At 35.3% G+C, this 27,104-nt stretch overlaps 2 protein-coding genes across 5 annotated transcripts in view; one reads left to right on the forward strand and one right to left on the reverse strand.

Annotated features, from left to right (window-relative positions):
- Positions 1-27,104, forward strand: part of RTL4 (retrotransposon Gag like 4) — a 158,186-nt gene that overhangs the window by 97,633 nt on the left and 33,449 nt on the right. The gene's annotated exons all lie outside the window — the stretch shown is intronic.
- The window catches only part of LHFPL1 (LHFPL tetraspan subfamily member 1), a 161,504-nt gene continuing 149,482 nt past the window's right edge, over positions 15,083-27,104 (reverse strand). For all 4 annotated transcript variants that reach the window (XR_004317806.1, XR_004317808.1, XR_004317807.1 and 1 more), the window contains one exon: positions 15,083-15,651. The gene's annotated coding sequence lies outside the window, so the exon portion shown is untranslated. The remainder of the gene's footprint in view (positions 15,652-27,104) is intronic.

The following is a 27,104-nucleotide window of genomic DNA, read 5'->3' on the forward strand; positions in this document are numbered from 1 at the left end:
ACTGCTGCCTAGTGGGAATTCCACTTAGATATCTTGCTCTCATTTAAAATTTAAGAGCTTGGTGCTTTGTAAAGTGCACCTACCTGTTAAGGTGTCAAAAGGCTTGAATTCTAGTTCCTGTTTTACCACTAACTACTTGACTAGGTAACTTGGGTGAAATCACTTACACTTTGCTTTAATTTTCTCATGTATAAACTGAATAAGCTTGATTAGATAATTTCTGAAGTCTTTTCTAGTTTTAATATTCTTTTATTCTAAGTAACTCTGGTTAAAACTTAAATTTTCATGATCATACCCACCCTCTTTTTTCTGAAAGCTAGTTGCCGTTACTTCACACCTGCATTAATACCATAGCCTTCTGACATGCTTTCTTTCTTTCTTCCATCTAACCCTGTTGGATATTACAGCCAAAATATTATTCCTTAAATACTCTTATCAAGTCATACCCTTGTGTAAGAACTTGCAATAACTCTCTGTTGCCTGACACCTTTGATACAGGCTTCTGACTGACTTTTAAGATACTTATCCCATCTTTTTAATGCACTCTTATGTCCCTCAACTCACTTGTATATAAACTCTCAGCCTCATTCGGGATGATCTCTTCTCTGTATTCCATTTTCCTGTTCTTGCTCCTATGCTTACTGTTCTAGCTTGGTGTATCCTCTTTTCCACCTCTCCAAGTCCTAATTATCCCTCAAGGCCCAGCTCAAGACTCTGCCTCCATGAAACCTTTGTCTGTTGCTTCAGAACACACTCATCACTTTATTTTGTAAGCTCCTATTGTTCTTCCTCAGTAAACCTCATTGTCTGATTGCTAAATATCTGATTGGTTCATGCCTGGTAATTTTTGTCTCCTCATGTAGAATTTAAAGTCATTAGAGATACAAACCATACCTTCTCCTACTCTTGGTATCTTCCAAACATATGTTATTTGTCAAGGAATTTTCGTGGATTGATTAAGCTATTCAACTGAGATTTAGCTCTTCTCCTTCCTAAATTATCATTGTGAGTGTCTGTGTGTGTGTGTGTGTGTGCACGCGCACATGTTGTTATAAAGGTACTGGCTCCTAAGGCAGTTTGTGCTCATGTTTATTCATGTTATGCTGACATTTGCATGTACTTTCTGACCACTGCCCATTTCTAACTTTTCAGAAACAAGTCCTTGATTAGTGAATCTGAGCTTGGATTTTGGAATGCAGATCTGTCTTGATGGCAGGATTTGTGCTTGCATCATATCATCCATTCCTTAGTGAACTTGGCAGCTCTTTGTTTGAAAATCTGTGAGTAAATCATTGTGACAAAAGGGGAAAGAAAAGCTCAGAGCTCTAGACCTTGATGGCTTAAGAAGAAATATCCAATATTAGCACAAAAAAAAAAAAAGAAAGAGAGAGATGACATAAGACGTAACTATGTCATGGTACCTCTAGGATAAGCAATCAGTTAATGGCTATGATCTTAAGAGTGAGATAGCTTTAAGGAGGGGTGAAGAAAAAAAATTTGTCAGCCGGCTTTCTTGGAAATGAAAGTGTGCTAAATAAGGGAAAGGAAGCAGGGAGCTGTGAAAGGATTTCACAGAAGCAAACATCTTGAACTTGTTTTGAGTAACTTAGTATGCGGCATGAACAGTATTTTAAGGCTTCTGAAATCACACTTTGCCCTGTTCAACTCAGAACTCATTCTTAGGCTTCTGAAGTAGTGAAGTAAAAGCAACTCAGCTTCTTGGTTTCATATAGATACGGTTGGAATAAATGCATTCCACCTCTTTGCAACCACCGCCCTTTTCCCTGCCAAAACTGAATGCTCAGAATTTTGCTCTTGTTGACTTTTTTTTCATTTACTTGCCCCACCAAGTTGGTCTTAGTAAATAGACTACAGTACATATAGCTATCTGTTGTGCACAGGAACCACAAAGATTCAGTCACAATCAGGTGTTTCACAGCTGTCTACATGGAGGGAAACAAAGGCATGCCAGTTGAATTGCTGGGAGACAGTCATCATTTCTTTTCTCAAAGTTGGTTTACTAACAGGTTCACTGAACTGACCCTCTAGAGAAAGCATGGTTTAGTAGAAAGAGTACTGTACTGAGAATCATGAGACCAAACAGTACTAACTGGCTGTTTGACTTTGAGCAACCCACTTAACCTCTGCGCTTTAGGTGTGTCATCTGTTAAATTAAGAGGCTGAACTATACAGTCTCTCAAGTACCATTCAGGGGTGATATCTGATGTATTTGCGACTATTTTGTTGCATGCAGTTCTTCTGATATATGTCTTTTCCTTGATGCTCTGTTCCCTCTTAGATTCTGAGAAATCTTTTCTCACTTCCTAGACCAATATTCCCCCCCCCCGGCTCTTTTTGTTTGTTTGTTTGTTTGTTTCATCTATTTTGATGAATGAAAGCCAGAAATGTGTTAAATGTAACTGGATTCAGAGGTCACATATAGCCCAAGGGTCAATACAGCTTATAATTATGTCTGACCAGACAGTGTTTATTTTTTTCTTTTTCAGAACTTGTTTTTTTATAAAATTGAATTAGTTACTAGCATTTAAAAATCAATGGATCTCACATAAAAATCCAAATTTCTAGCATCTCTAAAAGAATCATAATATCAGGAAGTTAAGAGACCCTCATTTCCACAAGAGGTCAACCAGCTGGTATGGAAGAGTGATGCCCATTTTAGCCTGGGCTCTTCAGTTTACCACCCCCTTCATTCCCTCTTATTGTCTCCCTGACACTGAGGTTGAAAGTAGTTGCCATTTGTTATCATGCCTTGTGTTTCTCATTTATTCTTTATGTGGAACATTGACTCTCTAGTTTACTGCAGCCCCCCACTACTTCCTATAGCATTGAGGATGAATGTCAGTTACCATTTGTCATCACATTTTCACTACTGCTGTTCTTTTATCAGATTTAAAAGGAAAGTGAAATTTTTGTATCTGTATCTCTATCAAAAGTAAGAGGACATATAAAACCTAAAGAAGCAGGAGCTTTATTTGTCTCTCCCAATTTAGTGTTTTATTTTACCTTCCTGACTTCTGTTGGTCTTTACATTTGCAACCCCTATTCTAAGTTGAATATATTTTCGATATATTTCTCATTCACAAGGATAGTTTCTTGTGAATAAATGGTGTTAGGAAAACTGGATATTCACATGCAAAAGAACGAAAGTGGACCACTGTCTTACACCACAAAAACCAACTCAAAATGGATGAAAGATTTAAATGTGAGACCTAGAACTGTAAAACTCCTAGAAGAAAACATAGTAGGAAAAGTTCATGACATTAGTCTTGATAATGATTTCATGGATATAACACCAAAAGCACAGGCAACAAAAACAAAAATAAAAACATATGACTACATCAAGCTAAAAATCTTCAAGGGAAAGCAAATCAAATAAAAAGAAAGGAAAATAATCAGTACATCAAAGGAAACAATCAACAGAGTGAAAAGGCAATGTACACAATGGAAGAAAATGTTTGTAAACCATACATCTAAATAAGGGTTAATATCCAAAATATATAAGGAACTCATACAACCCAAGAGCAGAAAACTAATAACCTGATTTTAAAATGGAGAAAGGACATGGATAGACATTTCTCAAAGAAGACATACAAGTGGCAATAAGGCAAATGAAAAAAAAAATGCTGTATCACTAATCATCAGGGAAATATAAATCTAAATCACAATGAGATATTATCTCATACCTATCAGGATGGCCATTACCAAAAAAAAAAAAAAAAAAACCAAACCCAAAAGACAATTGTTGGGAAGAATGTGAAGAAATTGGAATTTTTGCACACTGTTAGTGGTAATGAAAAATAGTGCAGCCACTATAGAAAATTGTGTGGAAGTTACTCAGAAAACAAAAAATAGATCTGCCATATGATCTAGCAATCCCACTTCTGGGTATTTATCCAAAAATATTGAGATCAGGATCTCAAAGAGGTATCTGCACTCCCATGTCATCTCAGCCTTAACCAAAATGTGGAAACAACCTAAATGTCCATTGGCAGAGCAATGGATAAGGAAAATGTGGCAGATACATAAAATGGAATACTCTTTAGTATTTTTTAAAAAGGAAGGAAATTCTGCTATATGCAACAACCTGGATAAACCTTGAGGACTCATGTTAAGTGAAATAAGCCAGTCAGGAAGACAAATACTGCATTATTCTATTTAAATTAGATATCTAAGATAATCAAATCCATAAAACCAAAGAGTAGGATGGTGGTTGCCATCTCACTAATTCTTAGTAGGAAAAAATACTGGCTATTTCTCTTCAGCGCAAATTCAAGCAATAACTCCTAGTGCAACACTAGCTTTTAGGTCTGCCTGGCTTTGCATTGAAACACCTGGGAGAGTTTGTAGCTGGAAGATGTATGTCAGGAAGGGGAAACAAGGTGAATGGGCAGTGGATTAATAACAGTGGTTGGACTAAAATTCCCAGTTTAAACTGCCACTTCCTAAGACTCATAGTCATGTTTGTGGATATGGCCTTGGGAAAATATGCCCCCACCCTGTCCCCCATCATAGGAAAGTGTCACAGTAGAGATGAATTCTCTGGGCAAAAAACTATGGACAAAAAAGAATAGCATAGCTAATAACATACGAAAAACTATGGTCTGCAGGCCAAAACCAGCCTACTGCTTGTTTTTGGAAATAAAGTTTTATTATGGTAGCCATGCCCGTTTGCTTACACATTATTTATGGCTGCTTTTATGCTACAATGGCCGACCTAAATATTTGCAATAGAGACTACATAGACCATAAAGTCTAATATATTTTCTATACAGCTCTTCACAGAAAAAGTTTGCTGGCCCTGGTCTACAATACTATTCTCCAAAGTAGGGGTCAACTCAAGGATTATATAGGACAATGAGTTGGGATATGTAAAAAAAAAGTTTTAGAATTTATATTGTTGATTTTTTTTTTTAGGGAACATGAAGTTCAGAGACCACTGGTCTGCTATTGTGTTCCTACGACAGAATCACCTGGAGAATGTTAAAATGCAGATTCTTGGGACCTGTCTGTAATAGGTAGAATAATGCACACCCCCACAAAGATGTCCACATCCTAATCCCCAGAACCTGTGAATATGTTACCTTATATGGCGAAAGGGCTTTGAAGAAATAATTAAGTTAAAGATTTGAGATGGGGATTATCCAGGTGGGCACATTGTAATCACAAATGTCCTTTTAAGTGAAAGAAGGAGGGAAGACAGTCAGAATAAGAGATCCAAGTGATGCAATTTCTGGCTTTGATGATGGAGAAAGGAGCCATGAGCCAAGGAATGCAGGCAGCCTTTCCATGCTGGAAAAGGCAGGGAAACAGATTATACTCTCGAACCTCCAGAAGGAACACAGCCCTGCTGACACATTGATGTTAGCCTACTGAGACCCATTTCATACTTCTGACCTCCAGAACTGTAGGATAATAAATCTGTGTTAAGTCACTGAGTTTGTGATAATTACAGTAGTAATAGAAAATCTGCATAAAATTCCTAGAGATTCTAATTCAGTATACTGGATTTAGGAGTCTAGATTCCTGAGTTTTAGATCTATGGCTGCTACCAGTACAGTGTCTTCCCTCAGACATGTTGCTAATCCTCATTTTTAAGAAGAAAGTGATACTTCCAAAGGTTAATACCTACTTAGCTCATAAGGTTGTTTTGTGGATCAAGTGAGATAATGGATGAGAAGATGTTTTGAAAAAAGTAAAAGCACCATGCATGTGTGAGCTATTACTCTTTGTCCTTGTGTTAGCACACCTACATTTTATTTAATATCACTTTTATTTTTGTTATATTTTCAAGAGATATCCAACATGATTTTTCTTTCTAAGAGAACATGGAGACTTACATGCAAACATTCTATGGGCTTTGTCATTTATTTTACCAATATATTTTGTACCTGGCATTATGGTTTATGAACCACTTTTATGTATATATCACTTCACCTGAAAAGCAACCTTCTAGTCCACTCAAGTATTAATGTTAATAACAGTAAAGGTGGGGGGTCATATATTTGCATTTGTTTGTAGAGGTTGATAATCCAGAATTTCATATACAGAGGCTTTGTATTGGGTTACAGTAAGTAGATCAAAGGCAGCTTTACCAGATGCAGCAGGAATCCACCACAAGACAAAGTCTTAGATAGGACTAGAATGTGATCTAGAATTCTCACTCTCTTCAAAGAATTTCCTTTGCATAATTCTTCCCTGTTCCACCTCTCTAGGATAAGAATAGATTGCATCACTTTTTAGCTAAGGACAGAGTGTTGGCATGAGCTTGCTTGCCTCTCTAGAATCTCTTTTGTTCATTGGTGAAAATAATTTCCCCTAGTTTAGGGAGGATGTGAGCCCAAAACAGTTTTCCAGTCTTGCCTTTCAGCTTCTGTTCATGCCATTCATAATGCTTTCTTTTCCCTCTCTTCTACCTACCAAGTCCTATTCCTACTTGAAAGTAACCTCCTCTATAAAGCTACTGGTGATCACTCCAGGCCTCACTTACCTGTTTTCCCTGCATGTAGTTCACACTGGTGTTGCCTTGTTTTGGAGAGTTCATCCTGCCAACTTACTGGATTCATATTTTATCCTTCTCCTCTTTTCCCTATAGGTCCAAGCACAGGGCTGGGAAAGAGCTTGATATTGAAAAATACTTACTTTGTTTGAAAGGGCCTCCTCTTGAACTATACAGGCTATATGATTTTTTCCAGCTTTATTGAGATATAATTGTCATGTAACATTGTGTAAGTTTAAGGTGTTCAGTGTGATGATTAGATACATCAATTATCAATGAAAGTGCTTACCAAAATAAAGTTAGTTAACACATCATTTACTTCTATAATTGTCATTTTATTATTGTTGTAATGGTGAGTACATTAAAGCTCTACTCTCATAGCAACTATTAATATACAATACAGTACTGTTAACTATAGTCATCATGCTTTACATTAGATTCCTATTCATCTTATAACTGAAAGTGTGTACATTTTGACCAACATATTCCCATTTCCCCCCTCTCTTAGCCCCTGACAACTGCCAGTCTAGTCTCTTTTTCTATTAATTTCATGTTTTTAAATTTCACGTATAAATGAGATCACACAGTGTTTGTCTTTCTCTGTCTGACTTATTTCACTTAGCATACTGCCCTCAAGGTTGATTCATATTGTAAATGGCAGAGATTTCCTTGTATTTTATGGCTGAATAGTATTTCATTGAATATATATCTACAACATTTGTTAATCCATTTGTCATCACTGAACACTTAGATTGCTTTCATATCTTAGCTATTCTGAATAATGCTGCAGTGAACATGGGAGCACAGGTATCTCTTTGAGAGTGATTTCATCTTCTTTGGGTATATAACCAGAGTGTAATTTCTGGATCATATGATAGTTCTAGTTTCAATTTTTTGAGGAACTTTCATACTGTTTTCCAAAATGGCTGTATCAATTTACATTCCCACCAACAGTGCACCGGGGTCCTCTTTTCTCTACATCTTTGCCAGCATTTGTTATCTCTTGCCTTTTAATAATAGCCATTCTAACAGGTGTGAGGTAATATCTCATTGTGGTTTTGATTTCCATTTCCCTGATGATTAGTGTTATGGAGCACCTTTTCATGTACCTGTTGGCCACTTGAAAATCTTCTTTGGAAAAATATCTATTCAGATCCTTTGCCTGTTTTTAAATTGGATTATGTGTTGTTTTGCTATTGAGTTGTATGAGTTCCTTGTATTTTGGATATTAATCACTTACCATTTATGTGAATTGAAAATATTTTCTTCCATTCCTTAGGTTGCCTTTTCCTTGTGTTGTTTCTTTTGCTGTGCAGAAACTTTTTAGTTTGATGTAGTCCCACTTGTTGATTTTTGCTTTCGTTGCTTGTGCCTTTGGTGTCATATCCAAAAATTCATTGCCAAGACCAATAAAAAGGAGTTTTTCCCCTAAGTTTTCTTCTCAAAATTTTATGGTGTCAGGTCTTATGTTTAAGTCCTTAATCCATTTTGAGTAAGTTTTTGTGAATGGTGTAAAATAGGGGTCCACAATTTCATTCTTTTGTATGTGGATGTAGTTTTCTCAACAGTATTTATTGAAGAGACTATCCTTTCCCCACAGAATATTCTTGGCTCCCGCATCAAATATTTGTTGACCATATCTGCATGTGTTTATTTCTGTATTTCATTTCTGTTCCATCAGTCTGTGTGTCTGATTTTATGCCATCACTACACTGTTTTGGTTAGTATAGCTTTGTAATACAATTTGAAATCAGGAACTATGATGGCTTTAGCTTTGTTCTTCTTTCTAAGGATTGCTTTAGCTATTCAAGATCATTGGGGTTTCATACAAATTTTAGGATTTTTTTTTTCTACTGTGAAAAGTGCCATTGGAGTTTTGATAGGGATTATGTTGAAACTTAGATGGCTTTGGGTAGGATGAACATTTTAACAATATTAACTCTTCTGATTAATGAATATGAAATATTTTTCCATTCATTTGTGTCTCCTTTCTTTCAATGAATATCTTATAATTTTGGTGTATAGATCTTTCACTTCTTTGGTTAAATTTTTCCTAAGTATTTTATTGTTTTTGTTGCTATTGTAAAATGGGATTACTTTCTTTATTTCTTTTTCAAATAGTTCATTATTAGTGTTTAGATATTTTTTATTGAAGTACAGTCAATATGTCAATTTCTGGTGTACAGCATAGTGTCTTGGTCATGCATATACATATATATTCATTTTCATATTCTTTTTCACTAAAGGTTATTACAATTGATTTTGTATGTTGATTTTGTATCCTGAAACCTTACTGAATTTGTTTATTAGGTTTAACAGTTTTTTGGTGGAGTCTTTAGGATATTTTCTATACAAGATCATGTCATCAGCAAACATGAACAATTTTACTTCCTCTTTTCTGATTTGAATGCCTTTTATTTCTTTTTCTTTCCTACTTGTTCTGGCTAGGGCTTTCAAGTACTATGTTGAATAGATTTGATGAAAGCAGCATCCTTATCTCTTTCACTTATTTTAGAGGGAAAGTTTTCAACCTTTTACTGTTGAGTGTGATGTTAGTTACAGGTTTGTCATATATCACCTTTATCATGTTGAGGTGTGTCCCTTCTGTATCAAATCTGTTGAGTTTTTATCATGAAAGGATGTTGAATTTTGTTAAATGCCTGTCCTGCATCTATTGAGATGATCATATGGTTTTTGTCTTTCATCCCACTAATGTGGTGTAGCACATTAATTGATTTACGTATGTTAAGCCATCCTTGCATCCCAGGGATAAATTCCACTTGATCATGGTGTATGACCCTTTTAATGTGCTGTCAAATTTGATTTGCTGGCATTTTGTTGGAAATTTTCACATCTATATTTATCAGGGATATTGGCCTGTAGTTTTTTCTTGTACTACCCTTATCTTTAATATCAGGGTAATGCTGGCCTCATAAAATGAGTTTGGGAGCCTTCCCTCGGCCTCAGTGTTTTGGAAGAGTTTCAGAAGATTTTACATTCTTTAAATGTTTGATAGAATTTGCTTGTGAAGCCGTTTGATCCTCATTTTTGTTGGGAGGTTTTAAATTACTGATTTAATCTCTTTGTTACTGGTCTGTTCAGATTTCCTATTTCTTCATGACTCACACTTGGTAGGTTGTATGTTTATAGGAACGTAATCATTTCTTGTAGACTCTTTGATTTGTTGACATATAATTGCTCATAGTAGTCTCTTATGATCCTTTGCACTTTTATGGTATCAGTTGTAATGTCTCTTTTTTCATGTATAATTTTATTTATTTGAGTCCTCTCTTTTATTGATAAGTCTAGCTAAAGGTTTATCAATTTTATCTTGTCAAAAAAACAACTCTTGGTTTCATTAATCTTTCCTATTACTTTTCTATTGTCTATTTTATTTATTTCTGCCTGATATTTGTTACTTCCTTCCTTCTTCTAACTTGGGCTGAGATGTTTTCTTGTTTTGTTAGTTTCTTGAAGCTTAAAGTTAGTTGTTTGAGATCTTTTTTTTTTTAATGTAGTTATTTATCACTATAAACTTCCCTCTTAGCACTGCTTTTCCTGCAGCCTGTAAGTTTTTGTTTGTTATACTTTCATTTTTGTTTATATTATTATGCAAATATATTGTTGCAATGTATTTTTAAAAATGTATTTTTTGATTTGTTATGATCCATTGGTCATTCAGAAATGTGTTGTTTAATTTCCACATAATGGTGAATTTTCCAGTTTTCTTCATGGTTTTATAACATTGTGGTTGGAAAAGATACTTGGTATAGTTTCAGTCTTCTGAAGTTTACTGAGATTTGTTTTGTAACTTAACGTATGATCTATCCTGGAGAATGTTCCCCATGTGCTTGAGAAGAATGTGTATTCTGCTAGTCTTAGATGGAATGTTCTCTATATCTCTGTTAGATCTGTTTGGTCTAAATATGGTTCAAGTCCAATGTTTTCTTACTGGTTTTCTTTCTAAACAATCTATCCATTGTCGAAAGAGGGATGTTGAAATACTCTATTATTATATTGTCTATTACTTACTACAGATCTATTTATTATTTGCCTAATATATTTAGGCTCTCTAATGTTGGGTGCATATATATTTATAATTATTATGTATTCTTGATGGATTTACCCCTTTATCATTATATAATGACCTTCTTTGTCTCTTGTTACATTTTTTTACTTAAATTCTATTTTGTCTGATATAAATACAGCTACCCTTGCTCTCTTGGTTTCCATTTGTGTGGAATATCTTTTCCCATCTCTTCACTTTGAGTCTGTTTGTGTCCTTGAAGCTGAAGTGAGTCTCTTGTAGGCAGCATACAGTTTGGTCTTGTTTTTTGTTTTTGTATTTTATTCACTCAGTCACTCTACCAGGCTGTATGATTTAGAATAAAAAACACAAGCTGTTAAGCCATACAGATAACCCTGTTCAAACCCTGGCTATTTTACTTATTAGCTGAATAATTATAGGCATGTCACTTACCCTCTATGCTTCAGTTCCTTCATCTCTCAAAGGGAATAACAATAATTGTTATGCTACCTCATGGGGTTGTTATAAGCATTAAATGCAACCATTCATGTAAAGTGTTTAGTACTATTCAAAAAAGATGGTTATCTCCCATTAAATGGTAACTGTTATTTCTTTTCCCTAAAATTAAGAAAGTAAAATCGTATGGTAGTTATGATCAGGGGTTTATAAACAAACAGACCTGGGCTGTGACTTTGAGTAAATTACTTTATTTCTCTGAGGCTTAGATCTCTCTTCTACAAGTAAAGGTTAAAATAGTGTCCACTTCATAGGGATGTTAGTATTAAACAGGAATCATAAATTGCAGCATTTGACACATAGTAGAAACTTAGTAAATGGTAGATGTTACAATTTTTGAGAAAAAGAAATAGGGGGTTGTATCAACAACAAAGAACTGTATCACCTACTCTTCTGCAATCTAATAGCAAATAAGAAAGTTAAGTGTGGGCTTTCTCCTATGGCTGTTGACAAATGACAGAAAAATATACTTTATTCAGTCTCTGCCTTCCGAGTTTACCCAGTCAGTTCATAGAAGAGATGATAATGATAGTGCTTAGAATAAAACTTTGTTCAGGTTATGTCCTAATAAATGTTAGTTAAATCCGAATCTGGACACATTAATTTAGCTCATGTTGAATAACTCAATATTCCATGTAATTTTTGTTGTTGGCATTACTTTTAATTGAAAAATCATATATGCATGTACATGGTAAAAAAAAATCCAACAGTACAAGGGTGTATACATTAAAATATAAGTTCAAACTCCAGCACTATTATTTATCTACTGTATGGCCTTAGACAGACCACTTAACCTCTGTGTCTCAGTTTCCTTACGTATGACAATTCTGTTAGTACCTACTTTATAGGATTGCTGTTGAGTCTCAAATGTGTAAATCACTTAGAATAGGACTTGGGCTATGATAAGCACTATATAAGTTTGGTTTTATTCATGTGCCATTTGTATTTTTCTGTGAATTTCTCATTCATTTCCTTTCCCCAGTTTTTATTGGGTTGTGGTATTTTTCTTTGGATTTGCAAAAGCTCTTTATCTATTAAGATAATTTGTCCTTCACCATATTTTGAAAACATTTTTCTCACATTTTAACTTGTCTATGGAATTTTCTCATAGTATTACTTTTTCAACAAAGACATTTTCAATGATTTATAGTCAAATTTATCAGTCTTTTGCCTTAAAGTCTGCAGGAGTTTGAATCTTGCTCAGAGGGGCCTTGCACATTACAAACCAATTTTTTTTAATTCTCCCATGTTCTCTTTTATTGCTTTTATAGTTATCTTATTTGGTCTATCTGGACTTTTTTCTGGTGTAAGAAGTAAAATAAATATTTATTGAATAATGTATGTAAATTAAAATCCTTGCTGTCTCCCAGATGACTGGATGTCTATTTTTCTTCAAGTCCAAGTAGTGTGTAGCCCAATCCTAACTTGTTCAACTTGAACTTTTCCTCTGGTCTTGATTTGAACACAAGTTGACTTGGGGAAACACACTTCTTAAGCAAGTTATTTTCTCTCTTTATAAATAAACACAGAGGCACAAAGTAAGAGGTTGAACCCATCTTTAAGATCCCTTTAACAGCCTATAAGAATTGTTAAAAAAATAAAAATTCCCTATTGAAGAACTGGATAAAAAACTCTTTGTCACCTAATATTTTCTTATTTAGGTAAATCATAAATGATTAAACCATGACTTTTCTGTTCAATATTAGCATAATTTTCTCTATACTATCTATTACATGTATTACTATGCTGACTATTCTCAGACATATATTTGATTTTCTCTTGTTATTTTTTAAAATGTGTAATTACTAGGTCAAATTGTATGAATTTTTAAACATTTTTATTGGAGTATAATGTACGTACAGAAAAATGCACATAAGTGTGCAGCTTGACAAATTTTCACAAAGTGAACACACCCATATAGTGAACACACCACCATATCTAGAAACAAGATGTTACCAGCACCTCAGAAGCCTCCCTCATGCCTCATTCAGTCACTACTTCCTCCCAAGGGTAAGCACTATCAGGACTTCTAACAGTCTATATTAGTTTTGCCAGAATTAAAAAATTTATATATGTTTAGAATCATAGAGTATGCAGTTTTCTTGGCTTCTTTTTATTCAACACGTTTGTAGTATCTATAGTTACAGAGTATTGATTTTAATTGTTGAATAGTATTTCATTGTGTGAATATACCACAATTTAATTTATTCACTTTCCTGCTAATGGGCATATGACTTTATATATTATTTTACTATCATGACTGTTGCTGCTATGAACACTCAAGTATATGCATTTCTGTTGGGTATATACTTAGGAGTAGGTGTATACCTTAGAAATGACTATTGTGTATATACGTTAGAAATTAGTGGATCATGGAAAACGCACATGTGAAGCTTTTATGTATTTTTATACCAAGTTGCTTTCCAGAAATATATATGTATAATTATGGAAAACAGTCACCACTCCTAAGTGTTAGACACTTTCAACTTAAAATATTTCATTTAATGGTCATAATACCCCTTTGAGGTAGTGCTATCCTTTTTTTATTGATGACTAAACAGGTCCAGAGATGTTAAATAATCTGCCCAAATCTACAGGTAGAAAATGGCAGAGCCAGAATTTGAACACAGACTTGCCTGACTCCAAAAGACACATTCCTACTATTCCTCCTGTATTAGATTCCTAGGGCTGTGGTAACAAGTTACCACCAGCTTTATGCATTAAAACAATAGAAACTTACTTACAGTCCTGGAGGCTTGAAGTCCAAAGTCAAGGTGTTGGCAGGGCCAGGCTCCCTCTCCTAGCTTCTGGCTGTTACCAGCAGTCCTTGGTGTCCCTTGGTTTGCAGCTAAATAACTCCAATGCCTGCCTTTGTAGTCACATGGCAGTCTTCCCTCTCTGTGTCTTTGTCTTCACGTGGCTGTCTTCCATCTGTGCATGTCTCTCTCTGTGTCTTTTCTCTTTTTCTTACAAGGACACCAGTTATATTAAAGTCTCACCCTATTCCAGTGGACCTCATTTTAACTTCATTACATTTACAAAGGCCTTATTTCCAAATAAGATTGTGTTCACAGGTACCAAGGCTTAGGACTTCAACATTTAACCCACGACATTTTCCTACATCTCTTACTTCAATCAATTCAGCAATGAACATAGTGGGTAAAGAGGTACCATGGTGTTTTTTAAATTACAATTTTTATTACTACAGCACTTATGCCTGTGAGGTAGGTACCTGCAGGAACAGCGCTTGTATATGACTAGTCAGGAGGATGGGCAGTGGCTGGACTGAGTTCAGTGCCAGGCTAATAATGTTCTTTCCACCCAGTGAGCTTAGCAACCCAACCATCCGTAACACTAACTGGTATTCTAATTGGAGCCATGTGTTCTCTTGTGCACTAGGAAAAAGGGATATAGGGGCCAGGTGAGGCCCACGTTGAAGAAGGGTCATGCCTGTTTGCTTATTTCTGCAGATGGGCACCAGCCTCTTAGAAATTTTGCATTTCTATTGTTGACAGGGCATGCTGGCTAAGAGCTGCTATTTTCCCCTCTCACCAGAAATCCCTGTTTTCTCATAAGCCTCAGCAGAATCATAGTCAGTACTGTGTGTGTATGTGTGTGCGTGTTTAATGAGTACCCGCCAAGGGCCACAAACTATCTTAGGTGCTTGGTGCACATTATTTCTAATCCTTAACACAACCTTTAAGGTAGGTATTTATATAAGGGCATCCCCTAGAATTAACCCTGATGGCGAAAGGCAGGCAATAGCACCTAGTTGACAGTGTGACCCAAAGGAGGAGGACACATGCCAGTGCCAGGTGCTCTGTAACAAATCAGATTGTCCTGATGTTAGGGACACAATCAGAGGCTGAAAGAGCTATAATAACTTTGCTTCAGAATGACTCCTAGGGACAGCTTGAGTCTGAACATCAGGTTAGGATCCTCAAAAGGATAAATCTGTTAGAATCTCTCTTGAAAATCTCAAAGAATATAGATTCAGGTCTCTTCAGAGAGATGAGCACAGATCTAAGATAGATCAGTATGAAGGAAGGGTTATTTTTGTGTCACTCCAAGAAACTATCTAGTCCATATCCTTACAACAGGGCAAAACCATACCCAAATCAAAGCCCTAAGGCCAGAGAACTCTGATTCCAATTTGGTAGATGGGCAAGTGGTAGGGGAGGATAGTGTCAAGAAAACTGAAACTGGAGAGTTTCCGTGTTTCTCGAATGTAGAGGTCATAAACCAGTAACTCAGTATTTGAATCTGGCCCACAGATATTTTTTATTTTTCCCATGTAGTTGTTTTTTAAATTTCAATTACTATCATGCAAAAATGACCAGTGAATTGTTTATAAAATTCCATATTTCTGGCTTATTTTTGAAAAGCAATTGAGTCCATATTTCAACATGGCTCAGCTGTAGCTCCTCTCTTTTAGACGGCAGGCTCCTTCAGATTTGCCATGGTTCCCTCCAGTGTTGATGCTGGCTCACTTTTTGATGTTGTCTGCTTGGTCCCTGGAGCTTTTGAGTTTGTGACCCCTGCTCTAGATCTTTGGCCAGGATAGATTTGGAATCAGGCCAGATCCGATTCTCTGGTAAAATAAAATAAAATAAAATCACCAAAATTGAGAGATTAGTTATTTTGGAGGTGATGGAAGTCTTCTAAAATTCATTGTGGTTATGACTGTACAACTTTGTAAGTATACTGGAAAAAAAAATAACATCGAATTGTATGCTTTAAATGACTGAATTATAAGGTGTGACTTATATCTCAATAAAGCTGTTTAAAAAATAGAAATCAGTCAAGAGTTAGGAAAACACAAATGATGAATCAACTTCTCAATAGTAGTCTTTGCCATGGGGCTTTTAGAAAGTCTCTAATTTTGTAATACTGGAGTGATAGCAGACTCAAGTGGTTAAGACCATGAAAAATAAGAATTAAAAATGCTACCTACCTCATGGAATTGTTAGGAAGAGTAAATGAGGTAAGTCCTACAAAGCACATAGCACTCTGCCTGGTGCATAGTAAGCACTGGATAAAGGCTAGATATTACCGGTTACTACAGCACAGACGAGGCCGAACGACACTGATACACTGCACAGCCAGCCAGTACCCTGAACCCTAGAGCAGCTCTTCTTGGCTTCTCCAAGTGTCCAGTTGGTTCTAGGTGGCTACAGATCCTCAGCCAGAACTCTAGGAGCCTCAGAGGCTCTTAGGAGATAAAGAAAAATTAGCATACTAATAGTGCAGTGTCTAGGGAAGGGGGGACAACTTGTTTGTTCCTTATTCAAGCAATGTGATGTATTAGAGTCTCCCCAATGCTGTGAGTAGGGAGAAGTGAATTCTAATTTTGCTTTAATTCCAAATTGGATTCCCTTTAAATAATACTAAGTGTTTCTATGCTTTAGTTTTCTCATATATTGAAGGACAATGGTATTTACCCTGCTTGCCTTATAGACCAAATAAGAAAGGAAACAAAGCTACTTGGAATGGTACAAAATTACATATAACGTGAGGTATGTTTATTCAAGTATATAAATCAGTGACCCCAATCAGGTGACAAGCATACTCCCTGAGAAAGGCTAAGGGGACTGAGATTCTTGTTGTAGCAAGAGAGGGCCTTGGAGATGGTTTTATTGTTCTAGATCCACTGTCTTTGTAAAGATTCCCCAGAGGATGGTGAAGCTCTGGGCAGCCAGAACAGATGTAGCCCAGGCTACCATATGCCATGAAAGAAAAAGTGCTTCTGGCAAAAGAAAAATCATCAAACCAATGTCTTCACCCTATTACAGAATGGAAAATGTCAGCTTCCCTAGATTACAGGGTAGGCCTCTAAAGCAGAGAAAATTACATTCACACCCAGAAATGGGAAATTTCTTCTCTGGGAAGAGCTAAGCTGTCATTAGGAGAGTGGGTAGGTGGCTGTGATTTTTTTTTTCTTCTGAAATTCTTTATGAATCTCCATAAAAATCTAAGGTTTAGAAACTGATTAACCCTATTATGTCTCCTCTCACACACAGAGCCGTCCAGGTAAGTTCAGATAAGTCATCCAGTGGATATGGGATAAGCAGCTGGTAGGTCACCTTGATGAACTAAGGGCAGGCACATTCAGCTCAGGTAGGGTCTGGGAGTCCTAAGGCTTCAGGGACCAGCTGATCTCTAATGTTCCCCCAACACACATTCTTCCAGTGGAAACTAGTAGACTAAGGAAGTAGTCACGACCAGCTCCTTGTAACTCATTTTGTTATCTCAAGAGATGCTTTAATATTAAAGAGTCAGGTAGGGGAAGGGTATAGCTCAATGGTAGAGTGCGTGCTTAGCATGCATAAGGTACTAGGTTCAATCCTCAGTACCTCCATTAGAAAATAATCAATCAATCAATCAATCAAATTGCTTCCCCCTACCAACAAAAAAAGTGTTCAAAAAAATTTTTAAAGAGTTAAAAGAGGGAGCTGAGGGAGAGGGAATTATGCGGGAGTACTCATGGGACTTGACAGGATGGGAGGGGTATGCTGCCAACAGGGAAGTAAGTATGTTAGGCAGTGTTGCAGAGTGGTTAAGGACATGGGCTGTGGCATCAAGCAGACCTCATTTATATCCTGGCTCTGCCGCTTATGTTCTGGGCTAGTTATAAAATGGGATGAGAACAATACTGATATTATGCAGCCACTGTGAAGAGAAAATGAGATTGCATACTTAAAGTATGTAGCATATTTCCTGGCACATAGGAAGTGCTAAAATTAAAAACAGTTATTCTGTACTCTTCAGCATGGCATTCAAAGCCCTTCCCAATTTAATCCAAGCCTATATTTCTAGCTTCATTTCCTCTAACTCCACCACGTACCTAGGCCTGGCCACACAGGACCACAAGACTGTTCACCAGTCTCAGATTTCATCATACATGTTCACATTTTCTCTCCTTTGCTTATGTTGATCTTTCTGTCTAGTATGCTCTTTCCCTCTTTTCTACCCAGTTAAAAATCTTATTTTCTCATTAGGACCCAGATAATGCTTTACCACTTTTGCAGAGCTTTCCGCTTCCTTTAATCCAGGCAGGAATAAAGCTTTTTTTTTTTTCTGTATTCCCATCGCATCTTTTTAATTGAGGTATAGTCAGTTACAATGTGTCAATTTAAGGTGTACAGCATCATGTTTCAGTCATACATATACCTACATATATTCATTTTCATATTCTTTTTCATTATAGGTTACTATAAGATATTGAATATAGTTTCCTGTGCTATACAGAAGAAATTTATTTTTTTATCTATTTTATAGTTCATAGCAGCACTATATACAATAGCCAAGACATGGAAACAACCCATTGCACTTTATAATTTCAATGTGTTAAGTGCCTCACTAGCATTAACAACTGCACATGTTTTAGTAATTCCCATGACATTTGGAGAATAAGGTCTCTATTAATACATATTTTTGCATCAACTAACACCGAAACATAGTAGGTACTCAGTAAAGTTCATTGATTAGACGTGAGTTTGTCAAGGGGCTTATTAACACTTATTCCATCTATTTCATAGTAGGTTGCCATGAAGAAAAAGTATAAGGACATATATGAAAGTACTAAAAAATTTAAAGTTTTATACAAATATAAAGAGTTGATTATCCAGAATTTAAACTGGAGAGTTTAAGAGATTCTCTAGTTCTGTCAAATGATAATCAATATATGTATTAACAATCCCAGTGTATTTCTAGTTCATGAAGTACTTTCTGAATTATCGTGAACATTTGTTTTTTAAAAAGTGTTCTGATTCTTTGGTGTTTGAGAATCTATGGACAACATAACTGATATAGTTCCCTTACATAACTAGAGCATCTTTAGACCAAGATACCTTAATCCCCATGCACTGTGGAGAAGTGGATCTTTGATGTACACAAGAAAGAGTTGGAAAGTTAGCAGCGTAAATAATAACAGCAGCCACAGTGAAGGCTGACATGATGCCTTGGATGACATAAGGATACTCATTTTGGAGCACATACTGTAATTCTTGTCTGTAATACACATATTTGATGATGATATTCAATTGGGGATTTCATACACTCTTTCATTCTTCACACATGATTTTTGTGTGTGAGTATGATGTTGCCTTCAATTCCATAAGCTCTATAACTTCAGGGACTTGGTCTTCTACTTATGTGTTACTCACAGCAGTGCTTAGTATAGCTGCTGGCAGCATTGGGAACTCTTGGTAAGTAGTGGTTGAACTTAACTGAAATTAGGGAAATAATGTAAAGTTAATACATAGAATAAATATATTAAAAGACAGTTTTAGACCCAACAAAACATAAAATACATAGATTGGTCAATCTCAGAACCAATTTTATCAAATACAGTAATGATATTAAAGTTTTGTTACTGGGAGCATTTTTGTACTTTGTCATTTGTGAAGTACCCTCCTATATTCTTTCCCTCAAAATAGCAAACCTGAATGGAAATAGAACTTAGGTGTTTATCTCTTAAATAAGTGATTAGGGTAAAAAATATCATTCCTGGGAAATGGAATAGCAAAAATTAACACATATAGATCAACTACTATAAGATAGAGTACATGGAAAGTACTTAGAATTATGCCTATTTTTTAATCCTCTTAACAACCGTGGAAGAGGTATGGTCATTATTCTCACTTTATAGATGAAAAATCTGAGGCTTAGGTGAATTTATTTGCCCAAAGTCACATAGCTAGGAACTGACTGAAGATGACTCTTCACCAAAAAGACTGAGTGACGAGCCTGCAAGACAGTTTTACCATAAGAGGAGCTAGACAGAGTTATTTGAGAAGACTCTTTATAGCCTCGTATCTAGAAAACAATTTGTGAAGAGAAAAACATTAGCCAACTGACAAGAGAATAACCAGAAAAACAAATAATATCTTGGCTAACAAAAACTAATCCAAAGTTGAAATGACACATTGGATCCAAAGCAACAGCTTCACACTCTGAAAGTATTTTTTCCATATGAGCATGATACACAAAGAGGAGATGGGTCTTTGTGTGTAGATGAAGAGGAGAACTTTATAGAAAAACATGGATCCTCTATAACAAGAATAAAATTTTTCAAAAGGCCTAAACAAGAAGTCAAGAAAACACAATATGTAAAGTAACTAGAGTTGTTCAGTATGAGACTTAGAGCATAAACTTGTAGGTTTATTCAAATGAAATATTTACCTAAAGGTAAAGGGGTTACTTTAAGTTGATAGTTCAGAACTCTTTCTTAAAGGATCCCTGGTTTTAGTCCAGCCTAATGGTCTGAGTGGGTTGACTCTTCTCTTGTAAAACTACCTTATTATGTAATTTTTTTGCATGGGTTCATGCTCATTCAAAAATTGCAAATGCTTGGCACAGTCATGTGTCTGGCTTGGTCAAGACTTGGTCAATGAATGTGGATAATAGACTTATAAAAGCAAAGCAACTTACTGACTGGCCTGAGTCCTTAGATCAAACTAGTGATCAATCTTTGACAGGAAAGGGAGCAGAGTTTATTAGAATCTACTGGTCAACACCACTTCCCAAAGGTGCCTTGATCATCTAGTACAATGGTTTTCAAACTGTAATTTCAGGGCTTCCTTATATGCTTTTTAAAATGATCTTTCTATGAATGAATTAATACGAAGTTTAAAAAATACAGTACATGGCTTATCTTTTCTGACTTCAGATCCTTACTTGATTCAAACTAGTACATTCATCAATTGACATCCTACCTAAGTTCTAATGCTGTGTTTATCTAATATTCCCCTTATCTAATATCCTAAAACTCAGATCTAAGCCCTTACCTACTTGACTTGGACTTTCCCATGTTTTCTCTCCCTTCCTAGGTTCCTTTTCTAAATCTAGATGCTCACTCTCCACTGCTGAAACCTGTCTTTAGTTCATGCACACAATATCTGGGATAGTTTTGTAAAGCTCCCTCATGGATTAATGATAATCAGCCATGTAAATCCAAAAGGAGAGTTCTTTCTTGATACTTCTAGATATTATATAAATGGAAATACATAAATTACCTCAAGTGCAGTTATAACAATCCCAGCACATGCTATAAAGGGTGTGGATGAGAAAAAACTTTAATATACTATTTACAAGGCAGCAAATACATAGACTTTGTTAATATCCATGGGGAACTTGACTTTGACAGAATTCTTTCCATTTAAAAATTCTCTTTGGTCTAGCTCCACTCAGTCTGATTTCTCTTTTGGACTTTGAGTTATAGGAAAGTTCACATGCATTGCAAAACACTCATTGAAAACACAAAGGTTGATTATCATTGTGTGAGGAGGTTGAAAAATAAATCTTTTGGCAACTGCTACATCTGGGGTTTCAGTTAATGATCCTTTTGGATCATTGCCCAGGACATGGATCTTCTATGTGCACAGCTCTGCTAAGCTTGCAACCAATCTGAAGCAGGCAGGATAACAATTCAATAAAACAGCTCAATATGAGCAGCAGATCAAAAGCATTAATGTCACCATGTCTACGTGGGAAAGGACTTTTCAATGGCCTTGGTTTGCTTTTCTTCCTCATGTATGAGGAAGATAGGCAAAAAATAAAGCTGGGAATTTTTTGACTGAATTTTTAAAGTTAAACTTTATTTTTAGAGCAGTTCTAGATTCTCAACAAAATTGCATAGAATATACAGAGCTTTCCCACATACTCTCTATCTCCTCCCACACACATCCTCCACTATCAACGTCCCATAACAGACTGGTATATTTGAGATGTATAGATAGATATAGATATAGATATAGATATAGATATAGATATAGATATAGATATAGATATAGATATAGATATAGATATATCATCTCAATTAATGAACCTACACTGACACATCATTATCACCCAAAGTCCATGTTTACATCAGGGATAACTCTTGGTATTGTACATTCTATGGATTTTGATAAATGTATAATGTCATGTACCCACCATTAGAGTATCATAAATAATAATTTCATGCCCTAAAAATATTCTCTGCTCTGCCTACGATCTCTCCCTTCCCCTAACCCCCAACAACCACTAATCTTTTTACTGCCGCCATAGTTTTGTCTTTTCCATATGGTTGGAATCATACAATGTGTAGCCTTTTCAGATTGGCTTTTTTCACTTAGTAATTTGCATTTAAGTTTCTTCCACGTTTTTTCATGGCTTGATAGCTCATTTCTTTTTAGTGTGGAATAATAGTCCTTGTCTGGATGGATGTACAACAGTTTATTTATCTATCCACCTACTGAAGGACATCTTGGTTGCTTCCAAGTTTTGGCAACTATGAATAAAGCATCCATGTGCAGTTTTTTTTACGGACATAAGTTTTCAATTTATTTGGGTAAATATCAAGGAACAGGTTTGCTAGACCATAAGAGTATGTTTAGTTTTGTAAGAACTCGTCAAACTGTCTTCCAAAATGACTATACCATTTTGCATTCCCACCAGCAAAGAATGAAAGGTCCTGTTGCTCCACATCCTTGCCAGCATTTGGTGTTGCCAGTGGTTTGGATTTGGGGCCATTCCAATGTGTGTGTAGTGGTATCTAATTATTTTAATATGCAATTCTCTAATGATATATAATGTTGAACATATATTCACATACATATACAGTTGGCTATCTGTATGTCTTCTTTGGTGAGATATCTGTTCAGGTCTTTTGGCCATTTTGTAACCAATTTTTTTTTTCTTACTGTTGAATTTCAAAAGTTCTTTGTATATTTTGTATAACAGTCTGTCATCAGATGTGTCTTTTGCAGATTTTTTCCCCAGTCTAGGTTAGTCTTCTCTTTCTCTTGATATAGCTATTCACAAAGTAGAAGTTTTTAGTTTTAATGGTGTCCAGCTTATCAATTCTTTCTTTAATGGATCATGCCTTTGCTTTTATATCTAAAAAGTCATCACCATGCCCAAGGCCACCTATATTTTCTCCTATGTTATCTTCTGGGAGTTTTCCAATTTTGTGTTTTACATTTAGGTCTATGATCCATTTTGAGTTAATGTTTATAAAGGATGAAAGGTCTGCCTATATTTATTTTTTTACATATGGATGTCCAGCTGTTCCAGAACCATTTGTTGAAGAGAGTAACTTTGTTCCTTTGTGTTGTCTTTGCTCAGTGTCAAAGATCAGTTGACCATATTTATATGGGTCTATTTCTGGGCTATCTTTTCCTTTCCATTGGTTTGTTTGTCTATTCTTTCACTGATATCACATTATCTTGATTACTGTAGCTATATAGTGATTGTTGTAGTTGGGTAATGTCCATCCTCCAACTTTGCTCTTCTCTTTCAGTATTGAGTTGGCTATTCTGGGTCTTTTGCCTCTCCATATGTACTGTAGAATCAGTTTGTCAATATCCACAAAATAACTTGCTGGGATTTTGATAGGCATTACATTGAATCTATCTATATCAATAGGGAAGAACAGACAACTTGAAAGTATTTAGCCTTCCTGTTCATGACTATGGGATATCTTCCATTTTTTTATTTTTAATTTGACATCTTTCATCAGGGTTTTGTGTTTTTCTTCACATATATCTTATACGTGTTTCCTAAAATTTATACCTATTTCAAATTTGACTGCAAATGTAAATAGAAATATGTTTTTAATCTTCCAAATTTATTGAAACATAATTGACATATAACATTGTGTAAGTTTAAGGTGTACAATGTGATGATTTGATACACATATATTGTGAAATGTTTATCACAATATGGTTAGTTAACACATTCCTCACATTACATAATTACCATTTGTTGTTGTTACAGTTAAAGCATTAAATAACTACTCTCATAGCAACTTTAAGTATACAATAGAGTATTGATAACTATACTTAACATATTGTACATTAGATTTGTATTGTAACTTATTCATTTTATAACTCAACATTTGCAACATATGAACATTTCCCCATTTCCCCTCACGCCTCAGTCCCTGGCAACCACCATTCTACTCTCTTTATCTATGAGTTTGATGTCTTTAGATTCCACATATATGTGAGATCATACAGTATTTGCCTTTCTCTGTCTGACTTATTTCACTTAGCATAAATGCCCTCAAGGTCTATCCATGTTGTTCAAATGTCAGGGACTGTTTTCTATTTTATGTCTGAATAATATTCTACTGTGTGTGTGTATCACATCTTCTTTATCCATTTACCTGTTGGTGGACATTTAGCTTCTTTCCATGCCTTGGCTATTGTGAATAATGCTACAATGAACACGGGAATGCAGATATCTCTTTGAGATAGTGATTTCATCTTCTTTCGATATTTACCCAGAAGCCCAAAAGTTGGGTTGCTAGCTTTTTTCCTTTTTATTTCTTTTTTTATTGAAGTATAGTCAGTTTACAATGTTGTGCCAATTTCTGGTGTACAGCATAATGTTTCAATCATACATATACATACATATATTCCTTTTCATATTCTTCTTCATTATAGGTTACTACAAGATATTGAATATAGTTTGCTATGCTTTACAGTGTAAACACGTTGTTTATTTATTTTATATATAGTAGTTAGCATCTGTAAATCTCAAATTCCCAATTTATCCCTCCCCACCCTCCTTCCCCTGACCCAGTAACTGTAAGTTTGTTTTCTAAGTCTGTGAGTCTGTTTCTATTTTGTAAATAAGTTAATTTGGGGTTTTTTTGTTTGTTTTAGATTCCACATATAAGTGATATCATACGGTATTTTTCTTTCTCTTTCTGGCTTACTTCACTTAGAATGACAATCACTGGGTCCATCTGTCTTGCTGCAAATGGCGTTATTTTATTCATTTTTATGGCTAAGTAGTATTCCATTGTATATATACCAAAACTTCTTTATCCAGTCATCTTTCAATGTACATTTAGGTTGTTTCCATGTCTTGGCTATTATAAATAGTGCTGCTATAAACATTGGGGTACATGTATCTTTTCAAGTTAGAGTTCCCTCCAGATATATGCCCAGGAGTGGGATTGCTGGATCACATGATAAGTCTGTTTTTAGTTTCTTGAGGAATCTCCATACTGTTTTCCATAATGGCTGTGCCAAACTACATTCCCACCAACAGTGTAGGAGGGTTTCCTTTTCTCCACACCCTTTTCAGCATTTATCATTTGTGGACTTTTTAATGGTGGCCATTCTGACTTGTGTGAGGTGATACCTTATTGTAGTTTTGATTTGCACTTCTCTGATAATTAGCGATATTGAGCATTTTTTTTCATGTGCCTGTTGGCCATTTGTATGTCTTCTTGGAGAATTGCTTCTTTAGGTCTTCTGCCCATTTTTGGATTGCGTTATTTGTTTTTTTCTTATTAAGTTGTATGAGCTGTTTGTATATTCTGGAAATTAAGCCCCTGTCAGTCTTATCATTTGCAAATATTTTCTCCCATTCTGTAGGTTGTCTTTGTTTTGTTTTTATTTTCCTTTGCTGTGCAAAAGCTTGTAAGTTTAATGGGGTCCCATTTGTTTATTTTTCCTTTTATTTCTATTGCCTAGGTAGACTGCCCTAGGAGAACAATGCTATGATATTTGTCAGAATATGTATTACCTATGTTTTCTTCTAGGAGGTTTATAGTGTCTTGTCTTATGTTTAAGTCTTTAAGCCATTTTGAGTTTATTTTTGTGTATGGTGTGAGGGCGTGTTCTAACTTCATTGATGTACCTGCAGCTGTCCAGTTTTTCCAACACCAATTGCTGAAGAGACTGTCTTTTCTCCATTATACATTCTTGCCTCCTTTGTCAAACATTAATTGAGCATAAGTCTGTGGATTTATTTCTGGGCTCTCTGTTCTGTTCTATTGATCCATATGTCTGTTTTTGTGCCAACACCATGCTGTTTTGATTACTACTGTAGCTCTTTAGTATAGTCTGAAGTCTAGGAGCTTCATTCTTTTTTTTCAGTATTGTTTTGGCAATTCTGGGCCTTTTGTGATTCCATATAAATTTTAGGATTATTTGTTCTAGTTCTGTAAAAAAATGTCCTGAGTAATTTGATAGAGATAACATTAATTCTAGAGATTGCTTTGGGTTGCTAGATTGTATGTTTGTTCTATTTTTAATTTTTTGAGGAACCTCTGCACTGGTTTCCATAGTGGCTATACTAATTTACATTTCCATCAAGAGTGCTCTAGGCTTCCTTTTTCGCTACATCCTTGTCAGCATTTGTTATCTCTTGTTTTTTTTTTTTTCACTGTTCAATATTTTTATTTTATTTTTAAAAATTTTGTGGGGGGTTAGTTTTATTTATTCATTTATTTATTTAATGAAGGTAGCAGAGATTGAACCCAGGACCTTGTGCATGCTGGGCAAGCACTCTACCACTGAGCTATACCCTCCTCCTATTATCGCTTGTCTTTTTGATTAACAGTCATTCTAACAAGTGTGAGATGATATCTCATGGTGGTTTTGATTTTCATTTCCCTGATGATTAGTGATATGGAGCACCTTTTCATGTACCTGTTGGCCATTTGAATATCTTCTTTGGAAAAATATCTATTCAGATCCTTTGCACATTTTAATTGGATTATTTGTTGCTTTGCTATTGAGTTGTATGAGTTCCTTAGATTTTGGATATTAATCACTTATCAGATATGTGATTTGCAAATATTTTCTCCCATTCACAGGTTGCCTTTTCATTGTATTGATTATGTCTTTTGCTGTGCAGAAGATTTTTAGTTTGGTATGTAGTCCCATTTGTTCATTTTTTCTTTTGTTGCTTGTGCGTTTGGTGTCATATCCAAAATATCACTGCCAAGGCCAATGTCAATAAAGTTTTTCTTTATAGTTTCTTCTAGAAGTTTTAGGGTTTCAGTTCTTATATTTAAGAATTTAATCCCTTTCAAGTTAATTTTTGTGAGTGATGTATGATAAGGGTCCAGTTTCATTCTTTTGCATGTGTATATCAAATTTTCTCAGCATCATTTATTGAAGAGAATATTTTTTCCCATTGAGTATTCTTGGCTCTCTTGTCAAATACTAGTTCACCATATCTGCAAGAGTTTATTTCTGTTCTGTTGGTCTATGTGTCTTTTTATGCCAGTACCATACCATTTTAATCACTATAGCTTTG

This window comes from Camelus ferus, chromosome X, assembly GCF_009834535.1.
Source record: "Camelus ferus isolate YT-003-E chromosome X, BCGSAC_Cfer_1.0, whole genome shotgun sequence".
In the NCBI taxonomy this organism is placed as follows: Eukaryota; Metazoa; Chordata; class Mammalia; order Artiodactyla; family Camelidae; genus Camelus; species Camelus ferus.